The sequence below is a fragment of the Mus caroli genome, chromosome 5 (assembly GCF_900094665.2).
Source record: "Mus caroli chromosome 5, CAROLI_EIJ_v1.1, whole genome shotgun sequence".
NCBI lineage: Eukaryota > Metazoa > Chordata > Mammalia > Rodentia > Muridae > Mus > Mus caroli.
This window is the reverse complement of record NC_034574.1, coordinates 74,454,239-74,478,177: the sequence shown is the minus strand read 5'-3', so window position 1 is coordinate 74,478,177 and position 23,939 is coordinate 74,454,239. Positions and strand designations below refer to the sequence as shown.

The window sequence follows — 23,939 nt, the reverse complement described above, 5'->3', positions numbered from 1 at the left end:
AGGGAGGAAGGAAGGAAGGAAGGAAGGAAGGAAGGAAGGAAGGAAGGAAGGAAGGAAGGAAGGAAGGAAGGAGAGAAAGAAGGAAGGATGGGGAGAAAGAGAAAGGGAGAGGGAGAGAGACTGACTCATATTGGCAACTGTCACTGGAATACAGATGTTCATTCTCAATTCTAAACTTATTTATAAGCCTTTCAATACTTCTAGTCTTTAAGGCAATTTTTGGGTTCTGAATTGTAAGGTTTCCTTTGCATAATTCATGTACAGCAATCTTTTGAGTACTTGTATTTTGGGGTTATAAATCTTTCAAAGGCATGGAAATCTGTAAATTTTGGAAGTGGATGATGACTTGATTTGGTTACAACACTGAAGCACTTAATGCTTAAAGAGCTGTTGACACCCTAGGAAAAGAAGCTCTGCTGTTTAACATGAAATGTCTTAAGTTAAATGGTTATTTTCATGATTTAAAATCAGTCTTCAGCCAGAGTCAAAAAGACTTTATTTTTCCCTGACAGGATTATTTTTGGTGAGGAATTAATAGGAGAACTTAGCATTTTCAGTTGAATACGAGGCACTCAGCAACAGATATTTAAATGGTTAACAAAGACGAGATGGGAGAAAGAAAAAGAAGAAAGACAAACTCTAGGTCCCAAACATTTCTTAACTGCTTAATAAAATGCTATTGATTTTCATAGCTCATCAAGAACTCTTCAATTAAGTAAATGATATTTGATTTAGCTAAGTTTTCTGAATGATTGTACTCAAGGACATTTCTCATAACACTGTGACTGTAATATCAGGTACCATGACTCAAACGCTCCCTTAAGCAGAGAGTGGATACTTTTCTATTGACTTCTTATTTTTCTTGCCCAACGAGCAGTGTGGATTTACTACGCTTTTTTTTCCCCTGAGGCAGACACGGTGGAGGCAGACCTGTGGATGATGGAGAGCATCATCAGATGTCTCCATTCCAAAGGCCAAATCTGAACAGCTCATACAAAAACAGTTTTTAGCTCTGCCTATCTAGCAGTATGAGTTCGTTTCTATGAAACTGTGAAAACCTCAACCCAAGTGTTGAGGATATTCCCAGTGATAGGCCTGATTCCAAACTTACAGAGATCCATGGAAAACACGCAGAAAATATGTAAGTCTGTACATATACCCTTAACGTTTTAAAATTCGTCCAAAAACTTTGATTCACAAGGACTAGAGTTCTGCTAAACTTTAGCACCTAGTTAAGCTAATTTGTATGCAAAGCTTCTTTCACCATTAGTTTGGCATTTCAGCCACTCATATACAGACTGAACCACAGGATATAATTACCCCACGGATTCTTTTCACTGAAATGGCCTGTTGTGGTGCTTAGGTAGTGATTAACAGATTAAGTGTGTAGTGACTCTTCTTGATATCACTTCAGAAAAAGTGATTTCCTCCCTAATAATTCCCAATATGCATAAATATTCAATTAGGGTCTTTGAAAATCGTTTTAATTGAGTGTTCACACCACCCAACTTCAACCTTAGCTCAAATTGACAAAAGTCTTCTATTTTCCTTTTAAAAAAAATTGCCCTCAACTCTCCATGAGTTGAAAGCTACAAGAATAAAATAAGGATCATCTTTTTCATGAAAGTTTAACATGTAGTAGAGATTTTAATGCATACTCTGAAGTAGTGAAACATGACTGCATATCTGAATCACACAGGGAATTGATTAAGTCCTAGGTCTCTTGGGAGGTCCAATAGTAATGATGATGATAATGATGGTGATGATAGCAATCAAGACAGCAGTCTTTGACTATTTATTATTATTGGGTTCCAGAAACTGTTTTCTAGTCTTTCCGTATATTTATTTGCCTGTTATGTTTTCACAACAGTCTCTGAATTTGATCCAACTCCCAACCCCATCAGAAAGAAGTAGGAAACTGAGATACAGCGCAATCAAATAGAATCTCAAAACCTAGGCAGTCATGTGGTTATCTTTTACCTCTATACCATTCTGTCTTTCTAGATGAAAGATCTATACCTCATAAATAGATTTAATTTTTTTCTCTTGGCTCCTCTGCATCCAACCAAATGCCAGTTAGCAGGTCTTACTGGAGATCTGTGTGAGGACCAAAACATTAAACATCAAGTTCTCTGCAGAACTTGATGAAGAAAACAATAATTAAAATGCCAAGTGTCTCCAGCCTGCTTCTGATTTTGAAGCTTGAACTATACTTGATCACACTTCAAGATGTTCCCTGGGATGGTCACATGAGTGACATTTATATTTGAAGGAGGCAGATCCAGAGAAAGTTTGAGAGGTCATTGGATTTCCTTATACTCTTTTCTTTGTATTCTTTAAGAGGAATGGCATAAAGTGTTTTTTTGTGTCTACTATCTGAGATCATCCTAATCTGTGAGATCTCCCTAATATAATGTTTATGCATTAGTAAGCCGGAAGTTTCATAAAAGGCAGAAAACCACATGTGCATGTGTCACACACCAACAGAACAGAGGACATCATGATCCACCATGATTTTCTTCTGGAAATCTCAAGTGTACGGGTTTGAAAAGAGAAGAAAGGCAAACAACATGGAAGGGTGATTATTAAGTTTGTTTTTTCACGTGGCAGATCTGTGAAGGGGTCTCACAGCCCTTGAGTTCCCAGAAACACACATAGTGAGTACTGGTTTAAGAACATTCTCAGCTCTATACAACAACTGACCTGCAAATCTCACAAGACAGGTGCTGTCAGCCACATGATTTATCTCTCCATCACAAACACAGTTTTCAATATGAAATGCATTGCCATTACCGCAATTCCACTTAAACATTTGAATAACATTGGCCAGAATTTTAACGTCATTGGTCCTTGCTTACTCTTAAGAAGATGTTCATTAACATTAGCATTAAATTTCTTTTTAAAATGTCAATAGGACACATCAAGACATGAATCATTTCTTTATCTATTAATATTTATACGCTCTGGGGGATGGGAATGTAGCCCAGTGGTAGGGTACTTGCCTGGCTGGCACAGTCAAAGCACTAGGCTCAACTTCTACCACAGGGGGGAAAAAAAGAAAGAAAATGCCTAAAGTACTGTGCCACGATGAAATATAGACAGAACTTCACCCCCCCCCATAAATGAAGTTCAGTTACTTCAGAGTAAGACAGTATATGATATGTTTTTACATTTTGTGTTTATCAATAGATGAGTACCTTTCACAATTCTAAACAAAACGTTACACTTAGGTTACTTATGAAGTAAAATTAAATTTATTAATTCCCAAGTCAGGAGAATTATTAAGCACATTCTGAGGTGGAAGGGGGGCTGCAGAGCATAAGAAATCACTAGTTTTATCTAGAAACAAGTTCACACCAGTTTCTCAAATGTATATGAACATCAGCATCAAGTTCACAATGAATGCAATGCTGGAGTTTACTCTGTAAGAATGAAAAATCTCCACAACTACGTGCATGCACTCATGTAAATGTGAACATGTGTATGCCTGAGATAACAAACAAATAAACAAAAAAAAAATACCAGAATGCCTCTATGTTTGATTACTTTTTGTCTCATTATAAACCCAGGCATTCTTTAAGTAAATGAACTTGCACACAATAAAAAGACAGGAATGAAGTGCAACAAAAATTGAAGCCTATTCCAGGCCTAACAGGCAAACCAAGGGTAAGTTACAATGCATCTTCAGCCTATCCTAAGTGAGCAAGTGGGTATTTTGAATGTGATGCCAATGTAAGGAATCAAAGGCAAAAGAGTCATTTGTGAGCCATAGGAAAATCTGAGCTGCCTCTCCTCTCTGCCGCTCTTAGCAACGACCACTCAGTCCATCTCAGTTTTTCTCAAACTCTGTGCATGATCCTAAATACCAAAATCCCACTTAGGTTTCTTTGCTGATTCCTGAAGCAGAATGCTCTCCTTTGGACAGGAACTGTCCTTTGCATTTGGCAGCCCTTTTGAAGAGTTCCAACCAAACTGTAAAGTGGCCGGTATCAAAACTGTAAAAGAACTCACTTTTGCATTATAATTTGACTAGAGTTTAGTCTCGGTGATCCTCGAATCATTTTTAATCTACTACTTAGGATTTCTAAGCTATCGCTCTTATGAATCAAGTCCATAAAAATGTTGCCTGTTGCTGAATACTAGAATCAATGCCAGACCCAGCAGCTGGAGCCAGTAAGTCCCACACTGGCCACAATTCCTTCAAGGGGTGTGGGAGGCGGGCTCTGAAAACTGCAAGGAGAATATTATTAAGGAAATGATTTCAGAATGACCTTTCATTCATATTTTTAAGCAGGGCCCTCTGTGTGAAGCGTAATCTTCGTACTAAGCTACCGAAACTGAGACATCAAAAGCATTTTCCAAGCTGATAAATCACAGGCTGGCTTATCACTCCTCTGACCAGGGATGCCTGATGCAGCCCAGCATCTCCATTTCAAGAAATTCAATCGTTCACTTAAACCTTGGTACTCATCCTGCCTCTTCCCTGGGTAAGGAGAAGGAGCCCAGTCTGCCGAACACTCCAAAGGAACAGATTACTGATTATTTAGTGAGAGACAAGTACCAAGGAATGGCATGCAAATGCTCTTGACATATTCACCTTTGGTTAAAGACAGCGCAACCGGTTGACAGAGGCAGGCCTAATGACATCAGGACCTGTGGAATGTATGACTGCTAGGAAACGAAACACACGCAGCTAGGAAACAGAACAGATCTGATGGGATATTCTAGGAGAAAGACTGTACATCACTGCCTTGAGAGCTGCCAAAAGTGGTGAGGAAGTAGTCTACAATCCTCAGACATGGTTTCACATAAAGAAACTTTCACACAACAGCCCCCCACCCCAAGAAAGTCTCAGAAGGAAAAAAAAACATAGGAATCAAGATTCTGGGGGGGGGGGTCATAAATCTAAGTGGTTTTATAATGGTCATGGTCACATATACTGTCTTCTATAAATATCTTTATCTCCTATAAATGTCTCAGAAAATATAATTTAATCAAAATTAGGCATGAGTGAATAATTCATTGTACTGTACTTGTCCTTTGTGGTCAGAACCTTTAAAACTTATTCTTAAATTAAGGTGTTTTTTTTTTTTTTAAGTAAACTAGAACCTAGCCATTTTGCACAGACATCAAAGTAGTCAGAAGTAATAGACAACTCAGTAGTGCAATGTATTTTACTTATTGCATTTCAAAAAAAAAAGAGTTAATCTTTCAAGCATGAGTTTATTAAGAAGTGTTTATCTCTGTACATCTGTTACCCGTCCCTTCACTACTTAAAGGGAGAAAAACACAAAGCAAAAACAGAACAGAACAGAACTGGAAGCTAACAGGAAATTCAGCATAAACATCCTCCTGTTTCCTACACAAATGATCTGGTATCCTCTTTTGCGTGAGGCTGGAAAACGACGGGCAATTCTACGTGTAATGTGCATACAGGTAAATTGGGCGCGAGAACTGCTGATCACTTGGTACATTATAGACTGAAAAATGAATTAGGGAGCTGCCTGACCTCTGTTATCGCATAGACAAATGCAGCTGATTGTCCAAATGCATAAAAAAAAAAATCACTATAGTGGTTCCTTGCAGAACCACACCATTCTCTAACTAGCGAAGACAGACCATATGACTCTAAAATTAGCAGACCTCCTATTTACTTCGGAGCAAAACACAGAAGGCATTTTTTTTCCCTTCCTGCCAGAGTCTATGTGTCTCCTCATTTCCCCGGCAGCTGGCTGCAAGGATGTAAAATCAGAGGTGCAAGCAGCCTTACACTTCCTAATGAGTAAACCACCCAGGAAAGTAAACACAACAGCCACCAGCAGGTTCGGCTCTGAGGGAGACAGTTGCAAAGATGCTTACACTGTTGTTTACAATGTTCTCTAACTACTGCAGGCAGGGGCCATGGGAGCCTCAGGGAGGAGACACTCGGGAGGTGGCTCCCAAGCCTCCGGTTCTCCCAACTGCTCTCTCACTGGCTATCGATAAAAGCAACACACGTTTCTATTCGGGCGAGGAATGTGGCCAGATCATTCCGGAGACCAAGGATTCTGTGGAGGCTACACTTGATTACCGCAAATCTGCGAGAGGAGACTGTTCTAGCAGGTCTAATCAAGGCAAATCTGGGATACGGTGGAGCGCTGCACCAGCAACTCCAAACATTGCACGCATCTCTAGGGGAGAGGGAACCTGCCGCCAGGCTTCCTCGCAACCCCACCGGGGGCCCTCTGGGCCTTCTCAAACCAGCTTTTCCAGCTAAGCAGATCCCAAGCGATTTCTATGAACAAGCTTGACCGAAGTAGCTTCAGCTCTCCTATCCCTGCACAGGTCTGCCCGCCACCCTAAGCGCGCAGGATCCTAGACACACAGATACCACGCACGCCGACCACTGGTCAGCTACCCTTCCAAACACAGGGCTGCAGTGCTGGATATCCCGCATGCCCAGCAGTCTCCTCTGGGCTAGAACCAGAGGCTGTGGAGTGCTGGTCCTCGCACTCCACTTGAGCCCAGAGACTGCCCATCTCCCAAGAGAAGCACCCAGGTGCCAGCTCGCCTACCTGTAACCCGCCACCAGGGCCACCACTGCTCTGCCCACCGCACCCTGGCGCCGCGGACGCCCGACCCATTGAACATCCTCTCTACACTGGGTGCTCACTCCTGGCACAGCTCAACCCCGTGACACTCACGAAAGTGACCAGCTTTCTCCAGCTAAATCGCTCAACAAAGCCTAGGCACTCAGGTCGAAATCAAACTGCCCGGCTGGGAGACACTCAGGAGAGATGTTTGGAAGCAACCCGATTCCACTTCTCAGGGGCGCGACCTGGGCAATCTCAGCCACCTTGGATGCTCCAAGGCAAGCGTCTAGGTAGGATCAACCAGGCTCACCACCACACATTCGCCATCACCCCCGAACTGTGCTCCTCACCCGGTCCCTGTTCGTCCTCCAACCCGTTCCCACGTCCAGTGTTGCTCCAGCCTAGCGGAGAAAAGGCGCCCCCTTGGCTGCTTTCTGCCCCTACTAAAGGACGGCATTGGGGTGACAGGGCAGGGAAAATGCGCGGGGTGGGATTCGTTCTTGTCACCCGGCGTGTGCGACTGACAGTGCGCTGGTTCTCTTCTCCTCTATATCTCCCTCTGGCACCTGATCGCCCAGTAGCTGATAAAATCTCGAACCCATGCCAAACCCCAGCGCCCACCAGCCAGGAGGCTCCCTTCCCGCCCCGCATCACGATCAGATGAGTGTGCGCATGAGGGCGAGTGTGCGAAGGCGAATGTGTGAGTGGAAGGGTGAATGTACGTGAACCCCGCACCCCCTCGGTTGCCAGCCCATCGGATGCCGCCGCCTGCGCCCGACCAGGGCGACCACAATTATGAAGAGTGCAAAGAATAAATTACCTTTCGTAACCGCCGGTCCCTGAGATGGTCCCATCAGTTGCTCAACAACCTGCAACCCGGTGCAGTTTTCCACAATCCATCCATTGAGCCCCGGGGCACACACACACAAAAAGAAAAAAAAAAAAAGAAGAAGAAAAAAAAAGAAGAAGAAAGAAAGAAAAAGAAAACAGAAAAAAGATGGACCTGTCCCACTGTAGACACCCCAGTCACACCAAGCAACGACTGATCAAACCGCAGAGACCACAGGAGGGTGGAGACCCCAGTCAAAGAAACAACAAAAAGTGTCTCTTTTCCTTTCTTCTTCTACACAGCCATGGAGAAAGGGGAAGCCGGGAAAGCCAATGCTAGTCTTCCTTTACGTTTCCTCGCTTCACACGCCCCAGGGGGGCAAAAGCGGAGCAAAGAGAAGGAGGGTTCAAATGTCTCTCTCAGGGCACAGTTGCACAACTTCGGAGTCAGGCTGTGTCTCTCGCTGCAGCCGGTGGACCCAAGCGGGAGCTATTAACATGCGGCAGTCATAGCCAGAGCTGCTTTCCCTCCTCCTGCAGCCGCCGCCGCCGCCGCCGCCGCAAGAAAAGCCGCTGCTGAGGAGACCAAAAATCTTCCACCATCCCCCCCCCCGCAGCCGATCTTTATATCCAGTTCTCCCACCCCACCCCCCTTCTCTTTCTTTTTCTTCTTCTTCCTCGTCCTCCCCTTTCCGCCTCCGAGCGGGAGGGAGGGGATAGGTAGGGGCAGCGGCGAGGACCAGTAGTGGCTTCTCCGCCCAGTCCTCCTCGCCGTCCTCCTCCTGCTGCCCCCGAGGTGCTCCGGCAGCAGAGGGTCCGCTCTGCCGCCCGCAACCCGCTCCGAGAGCCCAGGCGCGAGCCGCGCAAACTCCTTGCCTGGTGCACGGCGTGGACGCGCGGGCAGAGCGGGCGCCGGGTCGCCGAGGGTTGCGTGCCTGCCGCGGGGGGCGAGCCCCGAGCTCCGGTGGTCGCCTATCAGCTCGCCGGCCCGGCCGGGTAGCTTCGGGCATGCGGGAGCTTCATCGCCCAGCCCGGGCTCTGAGCCGACGCCGTCACCGCCAACCTCCTCCTCGGCCGCCGGCTTCGGTCCTCTTTTTTAAATTTTATTTTATTTTATTTTTTTCTCTTCTGGACTCCCCCACCGGAGCCAGTGAGGCTCGGGGCGCCCTCCAGACACGCACACGCTCTTCCCCTCGCGCGCACACACAGGGGCGAGCTCCTGCCCCAGCACACGGTGCAGCCCGCGCGCGCACACCCGGAGGAAGAAGACTGAGGCCAACGAAAAAAATAAATAAATAAAAGAGAGAGCGAGAAGAAAGAAAGGGGAGGGGGGCGAGTCACAGGCGGTGGCGGCAGCAGCAGCAGCAGCAGCAGCTGCGGGAGCGGAGGCAGCGCGCAGTCCGCGAGATGCCAGCAGCGGCGGCGGCGGCGGCGGCGGCAGCAGCAGCGGTGGCGGCGTCGCCCTCCCGGCCCGGCCGTGCCATCTGCATCCCAGCTCCTGGGAACTGGAGCGAGCGCTGCGGGCCGAGCGGGCGGAGGGGGCGGTCGCGCCCGCAGACAGGCAGCGTGAGCGCAGCGGCCAACGCAGCCGAGGCCGGAGTGAGCCTCTGGCGGGGTGACGGGCGAGAGAGCTCCCAGGACCGGGGAGGGGGGCTCCAGGCCGGGAAAGGGGCGGCCGGCAAAACCCGGATCTGGAGTCCGCGAGGGCTCCGCGGGCGCGGGCTCCACCTAGCCGCTCCGCAGAATCTTGGAGGTGGGAACCGTGGAGCGGCTAAGGGAGGCTTCCCTTGCAGGGTTTGTCAGACAAAGGGTATCTCTCTCCAGGATAGGAGCATCTCTCTCTCTCTCTCTCTCTCTCTCTCTCTCTCTCTCTCTCTCTCTCTCTCTCTCTCTCTCTCTCTCTCTCTCTCTCTCTCTTCTCCGCTCTTCCTTTCCACTCATCTCCACCACCCCCTCTCTCTCCACTCAATCTCCTCACTCTCCCTGCCTCCCTCCCGTTCTCCTCCCCCACTCTTCTGTAGGTGAATGAGGTACCAGGCTGGGAGTTCTGCCAGTGTCTTTTTTTTTTTTTTTCAGGTGCAGATTACTCCACGTGTTCTTTATTCGGGTGCTGACTTCTAAAGCATTGCCTGCTTTGGGTCCATTTTATGTTTCTTGAAACTTACCTCAATGTACAAGTTCATTGCAAAATTGAAAGCACACCTTTCTACGAAAAAATAGGACCTAGAGACTCAATGATTTTGATTTCACAACAATAAAAATTACCATGAAGGATATAGAAAACGGTCTTGGTTCTATCTCCATGCCTTCTGCTGTGATAAAGTTTGCTCACGTGACCTTCGTTAATTAATTGTACCTCTTTGGGATGCTTTTGTAAATGAAATTGTTAAAAAATGTCTCCCTTCCTTCCTTCCTTCCTTCCTTCCTTCCTTCCTTCCTTCCTTCCTTCTTTCTTCCTTCCTTCTTTCCTCCCCCCCCCTTTCTCTCCTATAACATTTTATCGCTTCAAGGACTGTGGACCTAGTTTCTATATAAGCATAGTCTAGTGACTAAGATTTATTGTATGAACCCAACAGGTACATCACGTTCCTATTCAGGTCTCCCAAGTTGAATGAGGCTGTATAGTGAGGCGGTATAGTGTCATAATGATCTCATGGCCTGTGGGAATTTGCAAGGTGTTAACTACAACCCCAGCAGATCTGTAAACCTAACCATCATCATAATTATCTGATCATCCCTGACACAAGCATGAATTTCGTTCATTCTTCAAAGCTCAACTCACATGCCGGATTTTCTAAAGAACCCTTTTCCTAACTATCCCAAGGTGAGAAAAAACCTTTGTAACATATGATATATGTTACACACACCATAGCCATTGTCTTCTCTGCTACCATTTGGATCCAAAGTATCCACCAAAAGTCTTTATGTTAAAGGCTGGTCCCCAGCTCCTGATGATTTTGTGGGGTAGTAGACTTTTTAAGGGGTTGGCTTGCTCTAAGGATGTTAGAACCTTGAAGATGGAACCTTCTACCTGCCCACCAGGTACTCTGAATGCTATTTCCCAGTCACTGAGGTGAACAGCTTTGTTTTGTATACAATCAGAGGTATTGTTTTGTATCATAAATATCAAAACGACAAAGACAATTAGACTGAGGCCTCCAAAACTGTAAGCCAAAATGAACGTTCCTGCTCATGAGGTTACTTTTATAGGCATGCTGTCACGGAGAACGAAAATGTGACTAAGCAGCTAACTAGCTCACACAGCACTATGATGGTACCTCTACCACAGTCCCTATGTTGCCTTGCTTATTTTGGTCTCTTTTCAAATAATTAGCTGCATGTCACTATATCTTCTCAGATTATAGGAGCTCTCTTAAAGGTAAATTTCAAGCTACATTGGGAAAGAATATACTATATAGTATATGCTCTTTGTGTATCTAGTAATTCATTTGGGAGTGGGGGGAATAGAAAGTCAAAGAGATTTAATGGCTGAGTTCTGACCAAGTACGATTTTCATAGGCTCAAGTATGGCTGCTTTTAGTCCCTTAATACAGGACACTTATAAGCTCCCTTGGGTATGTAAATACAAATTGACATCTGGACTCACTTGTGACTTAAACAAGGGCTTCACCAAGACTAGACTAGCAAACTGTGACAAGAGACTCTTAGTTGTAAAGGAAGCAAGATGGAAACAACTCAGTTCCTATTTACCATATGCTTAGTGGATTTATTTAGAAAAATAATAGAAGAATATTTTTAAGTGTATAAGGTATGAAGTAAATCAAAGATATTACATACTATTAGTGATGGCAGCAGGAAGACAAATATAAATAATTTATAGCTATAGCTAAGGAGTCTATAAGTAACGTTTTTGCTTATAGACTCCTTAGCTAGCCAATGTGGACATGGACCAAAAATAAAGAATTTCAAAGATCCTACTTAGTGATGGGAGCAAAGGGAAAAGGTAGGAAAAACAGCTTATGTTTTTTTTTAAACACAGTGCAAGTAGGAGTATTGATCGCACGTGTAGTTTAGCTGTGCGCCAAATTGCACTGTTTCCAGAAGTTATCCATATTTTAAACTCAACCTCTGTATTTTCAAGTCACTTTTGATATGATGAGTCTAGTCTTCTATGTTTGATTAAACCTCTCACTCCAGGTAGGAAATCTGATTCTTGCTGATATATTCTCAGGTGAGTCCTCTATGAGAGCAAACGAAGTTCTGTGCATTTTCACCTACCCAATTATACTGGACTTCTTCATGTGGGAGAAAAGACAAAAGCAGATTACTTAGAAGTACAGACCCTCGATACAAAGTAACTCCGGGAATACTTCCATGGTGTTTTTGAGTTGTTTACTCCAGGATACTAGAAAGAGTTGGCTCACCTGATATTTAATCTGAAGCAAATCAATAGTAGCCAGATGGAAAGAAATTAAAATTTTAAAACTCAGAATACTAATTAATTGGGAAAAGAAAATGTTAAAATATCATAATAACCTTTAAACTTTCCTGACCCAAGGATTCTTTGCAAATCAGTAAGTACAATAAAGTGTTGAACATCATTCATGAGATTCCAATCTCATTTAAAACATTGAAAAATTGGGTGTGCAGAATAGATAGAAATAGTCGAACATTAGTAAATAGTTTCTGCCAACGAAAATGCAACGTACAAAAATGTACAAGATGAAAAATATGTGAGAAAAAATTTCTTGGGGAGACAAAACACACACACACACACACACACACACACACACACACACACACACATCTACTCACTGAAAAAGGGAGCCCACTGATAGAATAAAGTAAGAACTGCAACAGTATCCACTTTGGTGACTCCATGAGTTTTTATCTAAGGTTTCTGACAGGAGTGTGCACAAGAGTTTACTTAGGGAAGGAGCTGGGGTGAGTCCAAAGCAACTGTATCACTGGAAAGCCCACCTCGACATGGAACCCTGGAGCTCCCTAAGCAGTTTGCATGCTTTTTTTTTTAATGGGGGGATTTAGAATATTCTTCATTTACATTTCAAATGCTATCCCCTTTCCTAGTTTCCTCTCTGAAAATCCCCTATATCTTCCCCCACCCCTGCCCTGCTCACCAAATCACCCACTCCTGCTTCCTTGTCCTGGCATTCCCCTGTACTGGGGCATATGCTCTTTACAAGACCAAGGGCCTCTCCTCCCACTGATGGTCGACTTGGCTATCCTCTGCTACATATGCAGCTAGAGACAAGAGCTCTGGGGGTACTGGTTAGTTCATATTGTTGTTCCACCTATAGACTTGCAGACTCCTTTAGCTCCTTGGGTACTTTCTCTAGCTCCTTCACTGCGGGCCCTGTGTTCCATCCAATAGATGACTGTGAGCATCCACTTCTGTGTTTGCCAGGCACTGGCATAGCCTCACAAGACATCAGCTTGCAGGCTTATACAGAATCTCTCTCTCTCTCTCTCTCTCTCTCTCTCTCTCTCTCTCTCTCTCTCTCTCTCCCTGGTCTGGTCAGGCTCTACCCTCAGCTGTTTTTACTCTTGGTAGGGGTCCTCAAATACCTAAGAAACTTCAATGTTTTTGTTCTGAGATATGTGAGCTTGTGTTTATCTCTGGTTCAGCCCTCCAGTTTTCAACCTCAGTTGAAGAGCCTCCTCTCTCACTGGAACAAATGTTTCAATTAGGAGAGGAAGTTGCCATTTGGAGAAGAATGTGAAACAATGGAGGTTTACCATGTTTCAGTTTTGCTCATTAAAAACAAAACAAAACAAACAAACAAACAAAAACATCAAAACAACAAAAGCACCACCACCACCAATAAAACCTTACAATAGCAGCAGTGTCTCAGAACCTTCACAGTCCTGGTTCCCAGGGACAGTTCCGGAGATTAGGTCTACAGTGTAGATGCAAAGAGAAAGAAAGAAAGAAGAAAGGAAGGAAGGGAAGGGAGAGAGGGAAGGGAAAGAGGGAGGAAGGGATGTAGGGAGGGAGGGAGGGAGGAAGGAAGGAAGGGAGGAAGGAAGGAAGGAAGGAAGGAAGGAAGGAAGGAAGGAAGGAAGGAAGGAAAGAAGAGAGGGAGGGAGGGAGGGAGGGAGGGAGGGAGGGAGGAAGGAAGGAAGGGCACACCTAGCCTTAAAAACCTTTCCCTAAAACTGAACACTTCTTTTCCTGTTCATTATATCCTCAGATGGGAGATGCGAAGTATTCCAGGCTATCCCGTGTCCAGATGAAAGTCAGGACCCTTTCAGTCCTTAGCTCTTTCTCAGCCCATGAGTTAATATCCTTCACCACCCTTGGCTAGACTTAACACCTTTTAATCTTCTAGTAGCCAAGAAAAGAGATAATGCAGTCAGGAGATGATACCTCCTTCATATAAAATGACCTTCTTCTTCAAAAGTATGTAAGCACTTACAGGGTTTCAAATTACTGAGCTTTCCCCATCAGGGACAGTCCTCTAATATCCAATCAAGTATCTGCAGACAGCTACATTTTAAATGCTGTGAGGCCTAAACACACTGACAAATCAAGGTAATCAGAGTGGAATCACATCTGCAGAGCTGCCAGACTGCTAGCATGCAGTGAATGATGAGAAGTCTAAGGATTTGGGGTGCACAAGAATAAAGACTTAGCTGTAGATCACGCCATTGGGGCTTATCAGAACATGTTTTATTGCCATGTGAGAGAAATGAACTAATCTAGGGAAGTATCCAATGATCACCTTTTAGAAGCTTTCTTACAGTAGGACCTTTTTGTTTTTGTTTTTTTTTTTTAAACTTTAAATGAAATTTTATTGCACATAAGTGGCAAAATTGGAGACTTCTTTCACCATAAGAACATACACAGTTCTTCCTCCTTTCCACAGAAAGGCTCCTTTTGAACAGCTCATCTGGTAACAACAGGGACTATAACAGAACAGTAAAAATGTGTCAGTGATTTAAGGTGGAGGCAGAGCACTGGTATATGACTCTTGCATCCAGTATCAAGAATACACAAATGTCTTTCTTTACTCAAAAATACAAACTAAATTCTATCTATGTAGGCATTGGTGGTAAGAACAGTAATCCGCTATATATTGTTGAGTGAGATGTAACTGGTATATATAGTGATCAGCCAGCCTTCTCTTCAGGCATTTATTTCAAGAGATGCCTGTGAAGTTGCCTGTGAGGAACCTACCTTGAGCTTCCTGTCACAGTGCATTGATAAGGACCAAGAGCTATTCTCAGAATCATAGTCCACCACATTTTATACCCACTCCCTTCCACCCATTGCATCCATTCTAGACTCTTCTCTAGGGATTTCTATCACTAGTGTTTTGCTATAGTTAACATGGCGACCAGCCCAGCAACATCCAGTGAAGCAGTTCTAGCTATCTTTGTTGAACCAATGACTCCCTTTTCTACCATGTTCACAATACCTCGGAGCACAGCAGCATGACCAACACTGAGATATTTTGCAGAAATTTCTCAACAATCAAAAATCCTTTAAGACATGCATTCTTTGCAATGGTACATGCAGGAACTTTGAATGCTCCTTGAATAATCTGTGCATCAATTTTCTGATCTTCATTAGCAGGAACTAATGAGTTCAAGGCTGGGATGGACAAAAGCAGGGTGAAAGCCCCTCCGAGGGCAACTTCTACTGCAGCTCCCTTAGTGTTGGAGACTACTTTAACTCTTTCTTCTCCTTCACTTATACATCACTTCTTCATCAGGCCTTCAGCACAGCTACCTCCTCCTGATGGTTTAGCTAAGTACTAAGCACTCATTCAGGTTTCCCTGTTCATATTCACTGGTTGTGGTGTTGAACTGCTGGGCCAGGGAGGGCAACGTCCGTGGATGTTGTTTCCAGTTTGAGCTTAGTCACCTTTTGGTTTTAGAAGCAAGTAAATGAGATCCAGACATGGAACTCATTTGATGAAGGACTGTCGGGAGTCGAAGCATTTCTGCTGGTATTTGGGAGCACAAGCATGGAGGTAGGTGATCAGCAGCGAGTGAATAGGCCCATTGGAGATGATTTGAGATTATAAAATATTGCTCAGATTATATTGCCCTGCTTATTTGCCATCCTCTACTCCATCCTTTTTTTTTTCCCAAGTAAATCACTCTTTTAACAATTCAAAAGAAGACATGTATTCAGCAGTTTTAAAGACCTGGGAGCTTATCTATAGATCTGGATCTACATGTTTCTTTTAACACACTGTGTCCAAATGCATCCAAGGCTGGCCTTAAACTCATGGTAATCCTTCTCAATCTACCAAGGACTAGGATTAGAGGCATGCAACATTACAGGGAACTTTTCAGAGCTCCCCATTTTAAGACAGATTATCTTGATTAAGTGGTAATTTTTTCCACATACTTACTTTTCCCCTTTCCCATAAATAAATCTCCCTGAATTTTTTCTTATCAGTTTTCAAGTATTATCTGCGTAATGTCTTGCCAACTCTAGAGGACCATGAAAGCACATGCAAGCTTAGTTTTCTCTGTAACTTTCCCAGCTACTTTGTTTTAGATCCCACAATTAAATTACCTTTCATAACTCCAGACTACATTCCATACAGTATGCATACAGTCACTAAGTATAAATGTCTGAGCTAGAGCATCATTTTGTAGCATTCAGGCCTCACAAAAAACACAGTTAACTTGCTGCATTAGCTGCTTTCTCATTGCTATAATAAAATACCTGACATCGGCATCATGAGGAAGGAAGGAAGGAAGGAAGGAAGGAAGGAAGGAAGGAAGGAAGGAAGGAAGGAAGGAAGGAAGGAAGGAAGGAAAGGAGAGAGGGAGGAAGGAAAACAGGAGCAGGTATATAAAGCAGCTTGTCAGTGAGAATTGATGCTGCTGTCTAGCTCCTGGAACAGGGCAGTCCACACCTTCCCTAGGTGCAAATTTAACAGGCATCAACTAATCCAGTCTAGAGTCTTTGGAGCATACATGCTCAAGCTTGCTTTCTGGGTGATTCTAGATCCTGTCAAGTGGACCATATAAACCTTTACTTTTACAAACATCACACCACAGAGTCTGGACTCCAGATTCGAGGAATATAGAAGCCCCCCACCCCACCCCAAAATGTCATTCTTACTATGTTCTAGACTTACAATGGCTAGGTAACTTGTACTCTGCTAATAAATATGTTTGATCAACTGGCAAAAGCCTATAAAGGAAGGAAATAGAGTATTTTCTTCTTTGTCAAACACTCATTCTTCTGTCCTAGTATTTCCCAACTCTCACATTTGCAATTACAACAGACATCAACATTACTTCCAAACACTAATTACTTTTGTTTCTCTGAGAATAGTTCCTACACTTGGTTAAGAGAATAATTATATGAAATAACTTTGGGCAAACTCTTCAGTCATATTCTTTGGCCATGGATGTTTGCGCCAGTCCTGGGCAACCAAGTTATGTTTAGCAGATAGATTTTTACCCCACAAGTCTTCAGACAATGCAGGGCAGAGAATATCAATAAAACACAAATATGAAGAAACTCAGAAACTATCTTCAGAGGACTAAAATTTTCCCCTCAAAAATCTATAGAATACATTCCAACCCCCTATCTGACACTTTAAGAGATAATTAGATAATGAATGTGGATCCCTCAAAAATGTGCTATTAAAAACTGGACTCCAGAAATCCTGAAAATGATCCTTAGAAAGAAGAGATGGCTAAACAGTTAAGAATGTTCACTGTGCTTGCCAAGGACCTTGAACCCAATATCAAGCAGTTAACAACTACCTGTAACTCTTGTTCCCTGTGGCCTTTGTGGGTATTTCCACTTATGTTCTCTCTCTCTCTCTCTCTCTCTCTCTCTCTCTCTCTCTCTCTCTCTCTCTGTCTCTGTCTCTCTCTCCTCTCTCTCTCTCTCTCTCTCCGTCTCTCTCTCTTCTCTCTCTGTCTCTGTCTCTCTCTCTGTCTCTCTCTCTGTCTCTCTTCCCACTTACTCACCCACCCCATACACATGTTACATAATTTAAAATGATAAAATCATGGTGTGTGTGTGTGTGTGTGTGTGTGTGTGTGTGTGTGCGCGCGCATGTCTGTTTAGAACTCTAACATTCAGATACTGTGATTTTAGACTTTTAATGCCTAGAAATGTATGAAAAAAAATTTCTGTAATATAGAAGACACAAGTGCATAGATATTTTTCTGGGCTACATGAACAAACTTCATTCCTTGCATGAAGAGTACAAATACTTACAGACCAAGTTATGAATTCGGTAAACTTTGTGGGTAACCACAAAGTAGAAGCATGGCCCAAAAGTCTCCTGGAATCATGGATGAAGAGTGTAGCAGTAGGTGCCAAGATAGAGCTGTTCCTTCAGTTAACCTTCTCCAGTCTATAATCTTTAGTGCCACATGAAGCCATTTTCAGGAGAAGACCTGCAGTTGACTGACAAATACAGAGGCAAGTAGTTAGAATCTATAGGAAGGATCCAGTTACCCTTCTTACTCTCTAGTAAAGGACTGTCATTGAAAGGTCCAAAAACCTTGGAAATAAAAATTTTCAATTCCCCCCAAGCATAATAGGTTCCATAGAAAGAGCCACTGACATGGAATTTTTAGACAATGACAACCCTGAACTAGGGGGGATAGTTCCAAAGCTGGGACAGTCTCCTGAACACCTGGTCAGAGGAGATAATGGGGCCAGAGTTGAGCTGCTCTCTGAAATTCTGCAATGCCTCACCAAATATAGAGGAACTAACATAGCAAAAAAAAAATCAAAATTGTACTAATGTTAGTGCTTTGCCCATAATAGTTTTATTAGAGGTTAACTAACCCTTTTGGACAATTCTAGTCCTGCATAAAAGGAGTCCTACAAGCCCCTCAGGTCATTGCCATTTTGATGAATGGTTGGCACCTGGATACTGGCAATTTCTACAGAATAAATGGCCTTTGCCTTTGCATATTATTTGAGTCTGAGGTCATCCTTCAGGGATTCTTGATCCCTAACAGCCAACAGATCAGGCTCTTGGGCGGCAGGGGGGCTGGGAGGGGGGTGGCAACAAGAATCTCTCTAGGAAGAGGAAATAGAATATATTTTGTGGATGGACTGGGGGAAGGTGGGGTTGGGAGCAGGGGGATTAGGTGTGGAGGGAGGGAATGATGGAAGAAGAGAATACAGGGAGAAATAGCCAAATTGGGAAGCATTTGGAGAATGGAGTGAAAAGCTAGCGCAGTGGAAACTTCCTTTAATCTTTGGGGGAGACCCTAATGAATATTCTTAGTAATAAACAATATGGAGTCCAAATTGGCCATCTTTTGTAGCCAAACAAGGCTTCCAGTGGTGGATCAGGGTTACATTCGGTTAATTGTTGGGCTCAGGGGATCTTGTGCAGAACACCAAACCACCCTGACTGATGATAAAACAGAGATTGCTCTCTAAAAACTTACAGAAGATCCTTTTTGCTATAAAGAAAATCTCCACAGATCACCAAATGAAGAGAGGATGAGTCAGTGCTAGCATGGAGCCTTCACCCCCAATTCTCATCTCTTTGGTGTGGAAAGGTACTTTGCAGTCACTAAAAAAGAAACCTTGACACCAACCCTAACATTTTTGACCTTCATCTGTCCTTCCATCAAGATATGCTGTGGTAATGGTGCTGCAGAACTTGTGGGAGTGGCCACCTAATGTCTGGTTTAACTTGATGACTGCACCATGAGAGAAAGCCCATGTCCTACACTGCCTAGATGGCTAGGAAGCAGAGACTGGATAGCCCAGAAACCTAGAGTAGAACCAAATACAACTGATCTAAAAAGGAAAAGCAATAGAATGATTCTTAATGATATTCTGGTAGATTAATGCCTTTTCCAGTCCTCATCAGAGTGACTTCTTCCAGCATCAGAGGGAGCTGGCACAAAGACACACAGTCAGACGTCATGTAGAGAGAGGTCCCCATTGGGTCCCTTACCTGGAGATCAGGGTACCCTACAGAACAGGTGGAAGGGTTAAAGACTGTGGGAATCAGACAGGATAGAGGATACCAGGAGAACATGGCTCACTGAATGAACTAAGCAGGACTCAAATGGGATCATATGAAGCAGTAAACAGGGGTCTCCATGGTCTGTACAAGGTCATCTGCATGTCTGGTATGGCTCTTGTCTTAGTGGTTTTGGGGGACTCTTAACAGTGGGAGCATTGTTTCTTGGACTCCTTTGCCTGCTCTTGGAACTCTTTTCTTCTATTGGGTGGACTTGTCCAGCCTCAGTATGTTTCTGTTGTTGTTGTTGACAAGGCTTTTGCATTGTAATATTGCATTTTGTTTTGTCCTGTTTTATTGTTGTCACTTGGAAACCAGACGAAGAGTGGACCTATGGATGAGGGGTCAGGGGGAGAGCCGGGAGAAGTGGACGGAGGGAAAACTGTGGTGGGGATGTGTTGTATGAGAGAAGAATCTATTTTTTTAAAAAGTCTCCTGGAGATAGTCATAGCTTCTCTGTTGAGAACCATTGTTATTATGTAGAATAGCCACTCAGATTACTTTCGCACCCCAAACTAAGCTATTACTCATGATCACATTGTCTGCCATATAGGCATATATATGCTATATCAGAACATGACTTAGTACAATATTTTTTGAAGGATACCACTGAATAAAATAAACCCGGCTAAACTTCTTCAGAATTGCCTGCTTTTTTGCATCTATATTTAAACTCCCAAATCAGATATCCACAAGGGGAAAATTCTGTGTGGCTGTGCAGTAATGCTGCTGGCATGCAATCTGTGTCTCGGAGATATCAAGGAAATTAGGTTTCTTTCATATTGTGTACTGAAAATTTCTTAAACATGAGTCTGGAAAATGCACACTGCTCTCCTCTCCCGAGCGTGTCAGTCACATCATTTCTCCAGTAGGACCGGTTAGATGACTCTGCATTTCTTCATCTTCAATTACATGTGCCACTTCTTCTAATTAACACAATTAGGACCAGAAGGAGCATGTTTGTTATTCTCTACATAAAGTGATAGTGATCAAGCCCAGGGTAGACCCTCACAAAATGCTTAGTTAGTCAAATAACTCAAGCCAAAAGTTGCATAATCTGAAATATTGTTAGTAGAATATCTGCTGAACTATAATTAATATATCTATCTATTGAAGTATAATTAGTATATCTAACATTCTTTAAACAATATGACTAATAGGACTTGTGAAGCTAAATAAGTGCTATTAAACCCAAATTAGTCACTTTGACTAAATAAGGTCACAGTTACTAAAAGAACATTGAATTCTTTGAAATCACTTTGAATTATGAGCTGCATCAGAATATTTTCAAGTCGCAATATACTTTTTTCTTTTTCATTTTTTTAATTAGGTATTTATTTCATTTACATTTCCAATGCTCTGCCAAAAGTCTCCCACATGCTTCCCCACCCACTCCCCCACCCACCCACTCCCACTTCTTGGCCCTGGCATTCTCCTGTACTGAGGCATATAATGTTTGCACGACCAATGGACCTCTCTTTCCACTGATGGCCGACTAGGCTATCTTCTGATACATATGCAGCTAGAGACACAAGCTCCGGGGGGTACTGGTTAGTTCATATTGTTGTTCCACCTATAGGGTTGTAGACCCCTTTAGCTCCCTGGGTACTTTCTCTAGCTCCTCCATTGGGGGCCCTGTGATCCATCCAATAGATGACTGTGAGCATCCACTTTTGTGTTTGCTAGGCCCCGGCATAGTCTCACAATAAACAGCTATATCTGGGTCCTTTCAGCAAAATCTTGCTAGTGTATGCAATGGTGTCAGCGTTTGGAAGCTGATTATGGGATGGATCCCCGGATATGGCAGTCTCTAAATGGTCCATCCTTTCGTCTCAGCTCCAAACTTTGTCTCTGTAGCTCCTTCCATGGGTGTCGCAAATATACTTTTTAAGTACATTTGATTTTTGATTAATGCAATTTTGGGTTTGGAATCAAGTTTAAAATTTTTTGCTAGCACTAAAAGACAGAAACAGAAATTGGAGATAATCTCATTATGAAGCAAAGGACAATATGTGGAAAATATAAAAAAATATTTTTTTCTTTGTGGCTTAAAAAAATTCAGACTCTAATACTGTTTAAATAAAGAGGAATGACTTTCTGTGTGCTCAAACTTTTCTCATGTATTGTGACAATTTATCCTCCCAAGGAACTAGCTGCACAGGTACCATTTCCATTTTAGTAACAATGAAGTGGAGGTTTACCTTCTAAGCTAAACCTTCAGGAACCTATAACATCCAAGAATGCTTATAGTCCTGTCCCGTTGATAGCATTGTTAAAGCATCTACCTCCTCCATCAGTTTATTGGATCAGGAGGAAACAATAGAAACACTTTGACTGGGAAGTGGATCAAGTCTTCGAAAGAAAACTGAAACTGAGGCTGAGACAGTCATTGTTTTCTATGTACATAGGCCACATAAGCCAACAAATTCTGTTGTGGCCTCTTTTCCTGGGCATTTTCCCCCCTTCTTTTCCTTTCTCCAAACCTTCTCATATTCCCATGTACTGCTCTTTCATGTCCTCGTTTATCAATAATTGTCATTGAATAATATACATATAATATAATATATTATGTAATATAATAACATAGTATATAACATTAGACACACACACATATATAATGATATACCACACACACACACACACACACACACACACACACACACACACACACATTTCTAAACATAACCTGCTCTTCAGAGCTGACTCTTGTTATGAGATAACCATTTGGTATGCTGTTCCTCAAGATACCTGTTCTACTCTCAGCATTCATTAGTTGTATGATGTTCTTTGTGTAGGATTTAGGTTTTCCTGCTCAATATTAGCATATAACTGTTGTTGTCCTTCTTTATTCCTCTTTGGCCAGGTGAGATTAATGGATGTAGCTTTGGACATTACTAAGAGATACAGCCTCAAGCAAACTTCCTGATCCTTTGGCTCTTACCATCTCATCTACCTGCCCATTCTTCTGCAACGTTTTCAGACACTTGGGTCTGGCACTGTTTGTGTATATATACACACTAAGGCTGGGCTCCCTACCTCTGAAACAATTTTCTTACTGAATTTAAGACTTATCCAACAAGAGAAATTATGCCTGGTATTGATATCTTACCATCTACTCAGGTTAGTGAAGTCATTATCTTGGAGAAGAACCTACAACCACTATTTTACTAAAACAGCAAAATCCCTAACTACATTCTATACTTTTGTCCTTCTAACCACAGATAATTGTAGCCCTCACTCCTCATCAAGGAAACTTGGCAATGGAACAGATAGAGACCATTACAGAAAACAACATCCAATCAAATTGCAGAGTTGTGTAGCCCAGTTCCCTGTCATTTTGACTCATGAATCAGAAGTGACTTGTTTCTGATTGGTAGCATGAGCTATCATAATACAAATTGAGTCTGCTTTGGGCCAGTAAGCAGATATAACATGATAGGAATCTGCAGACAGAAGTGTGAAACACATGTATGGACAGGAGCCTAGACTAAATGAAAAAAGATTTGGAGGCTTGAGGCATGGCACAACACATAAAAGTGCTTGCCACCAAGCCTCACCACCTGAGTCTGATATCAGGATGTAACAGAAGCAAGAGAGAACCAACTCTGGAGGGTGGCCCTCTGACCTTCACTGGACCTTGTGGCAAAGTGCTCACCCACAGTATTGATCTTAATGGCCTTTTGGACACTTGCTGTCTTTGCAGAGATAAGTCAACCAACACTTATACTTTCTAGAAAACAGCTCCTGTAATGTTAAGGCATGTTTTCCTTTTGATGAATCTAGCACAGATTTTTAGCAATGAATTTTGTCTGGTTATTTCTTTTTTCACTCCTACAAATAGCATGCTTCTTTGCTGGCTGTTCTCTGTTTTATGTGTGAGTGATGTCTACCAGGTTACCAGCCACATAGGGAGGATAAAGGATCCAGTCCACATCAAATGCTGTAAACTATCTCCACCACAATGACCTGTTTAAATGTGATCACTAGACTTGAGCCAGATTATCTGGAATCCTTCCCTGGAATATTTTTCTGTTAATAAGTTAAAAAGGATGAGAAGAAATCTTCTGTCCTTCCAGTAATGTTTGACGTAGGAATTACTTTAACCTGAGTGGATTACTTATTTACATATTTCCATTCAATATCCTCATAACATAATAATTAGCAGAATAACATTTGTCTTCCTGGATGTTGAAAATATATGCATGCCAACAGTGTCATACATTTTTAATGTAATATTTTTACTGATTATTTGGACATTTCACATAGCACCTCATCACCCTTACTTCCTAGTTCTCCCAGGTTCCTCCAGGACAAATAGCAAGAACAAAATAAACAAGTCCAATTTGTGTTTCCTATCTAGTCACTGGACTATGGTCAAACTTCCAGCAGTCTGTGCCTTAAAGAAAATGAATCCTTCCCCACCCCCACCAGTAGCTATCTACTGTGCAGAGCTACATTTCAGCATCCTGATCACAATGTTTAAGAGTTCTCTTAGACGGTTTCCTATTGGGGAAGAGTGTCAGGGGGTGTTGTCACAGAAGCCTCCTATATCTCTTTCTCAACTGTGAGTCTGCAG

At 42.9% G+C, this 23,939-nt stretch overlaps 1 protein-coding gene across 22 annotated transcripts in view; it reads right to left on the bottom strand.

Annotated features, from left to right (window-relative positions):
• The window catches only part of Adgrl3 (adhesion G protein-coupled receptor L3), a 762,557-nt gene extending 754,556 nt beyond the window's left edge, over window positions 1-8,001 (bottom strand). For 16 of the 22 annotated variants that reach the window (XM_029477362.1, XM_029477367.1, XM_029477369.1 and 13 more), the window contains exon 1: window positions 7,393-7,995. The gene's annotated coding sequence lies outside the window, so the exon portion shown is untranslated. Of the gene's footprint in view, window positions 1-7,392 lie in introns of all 22 variants that reach the window. The other 6 variants (XM_029477381.1, XM_029477383.1, XM_029477379.1 and 3 more) reach the window with 2 other exon arrangements.
• Window positions 8,002-23,939: the final 15,938 nt, after the last annotated feature.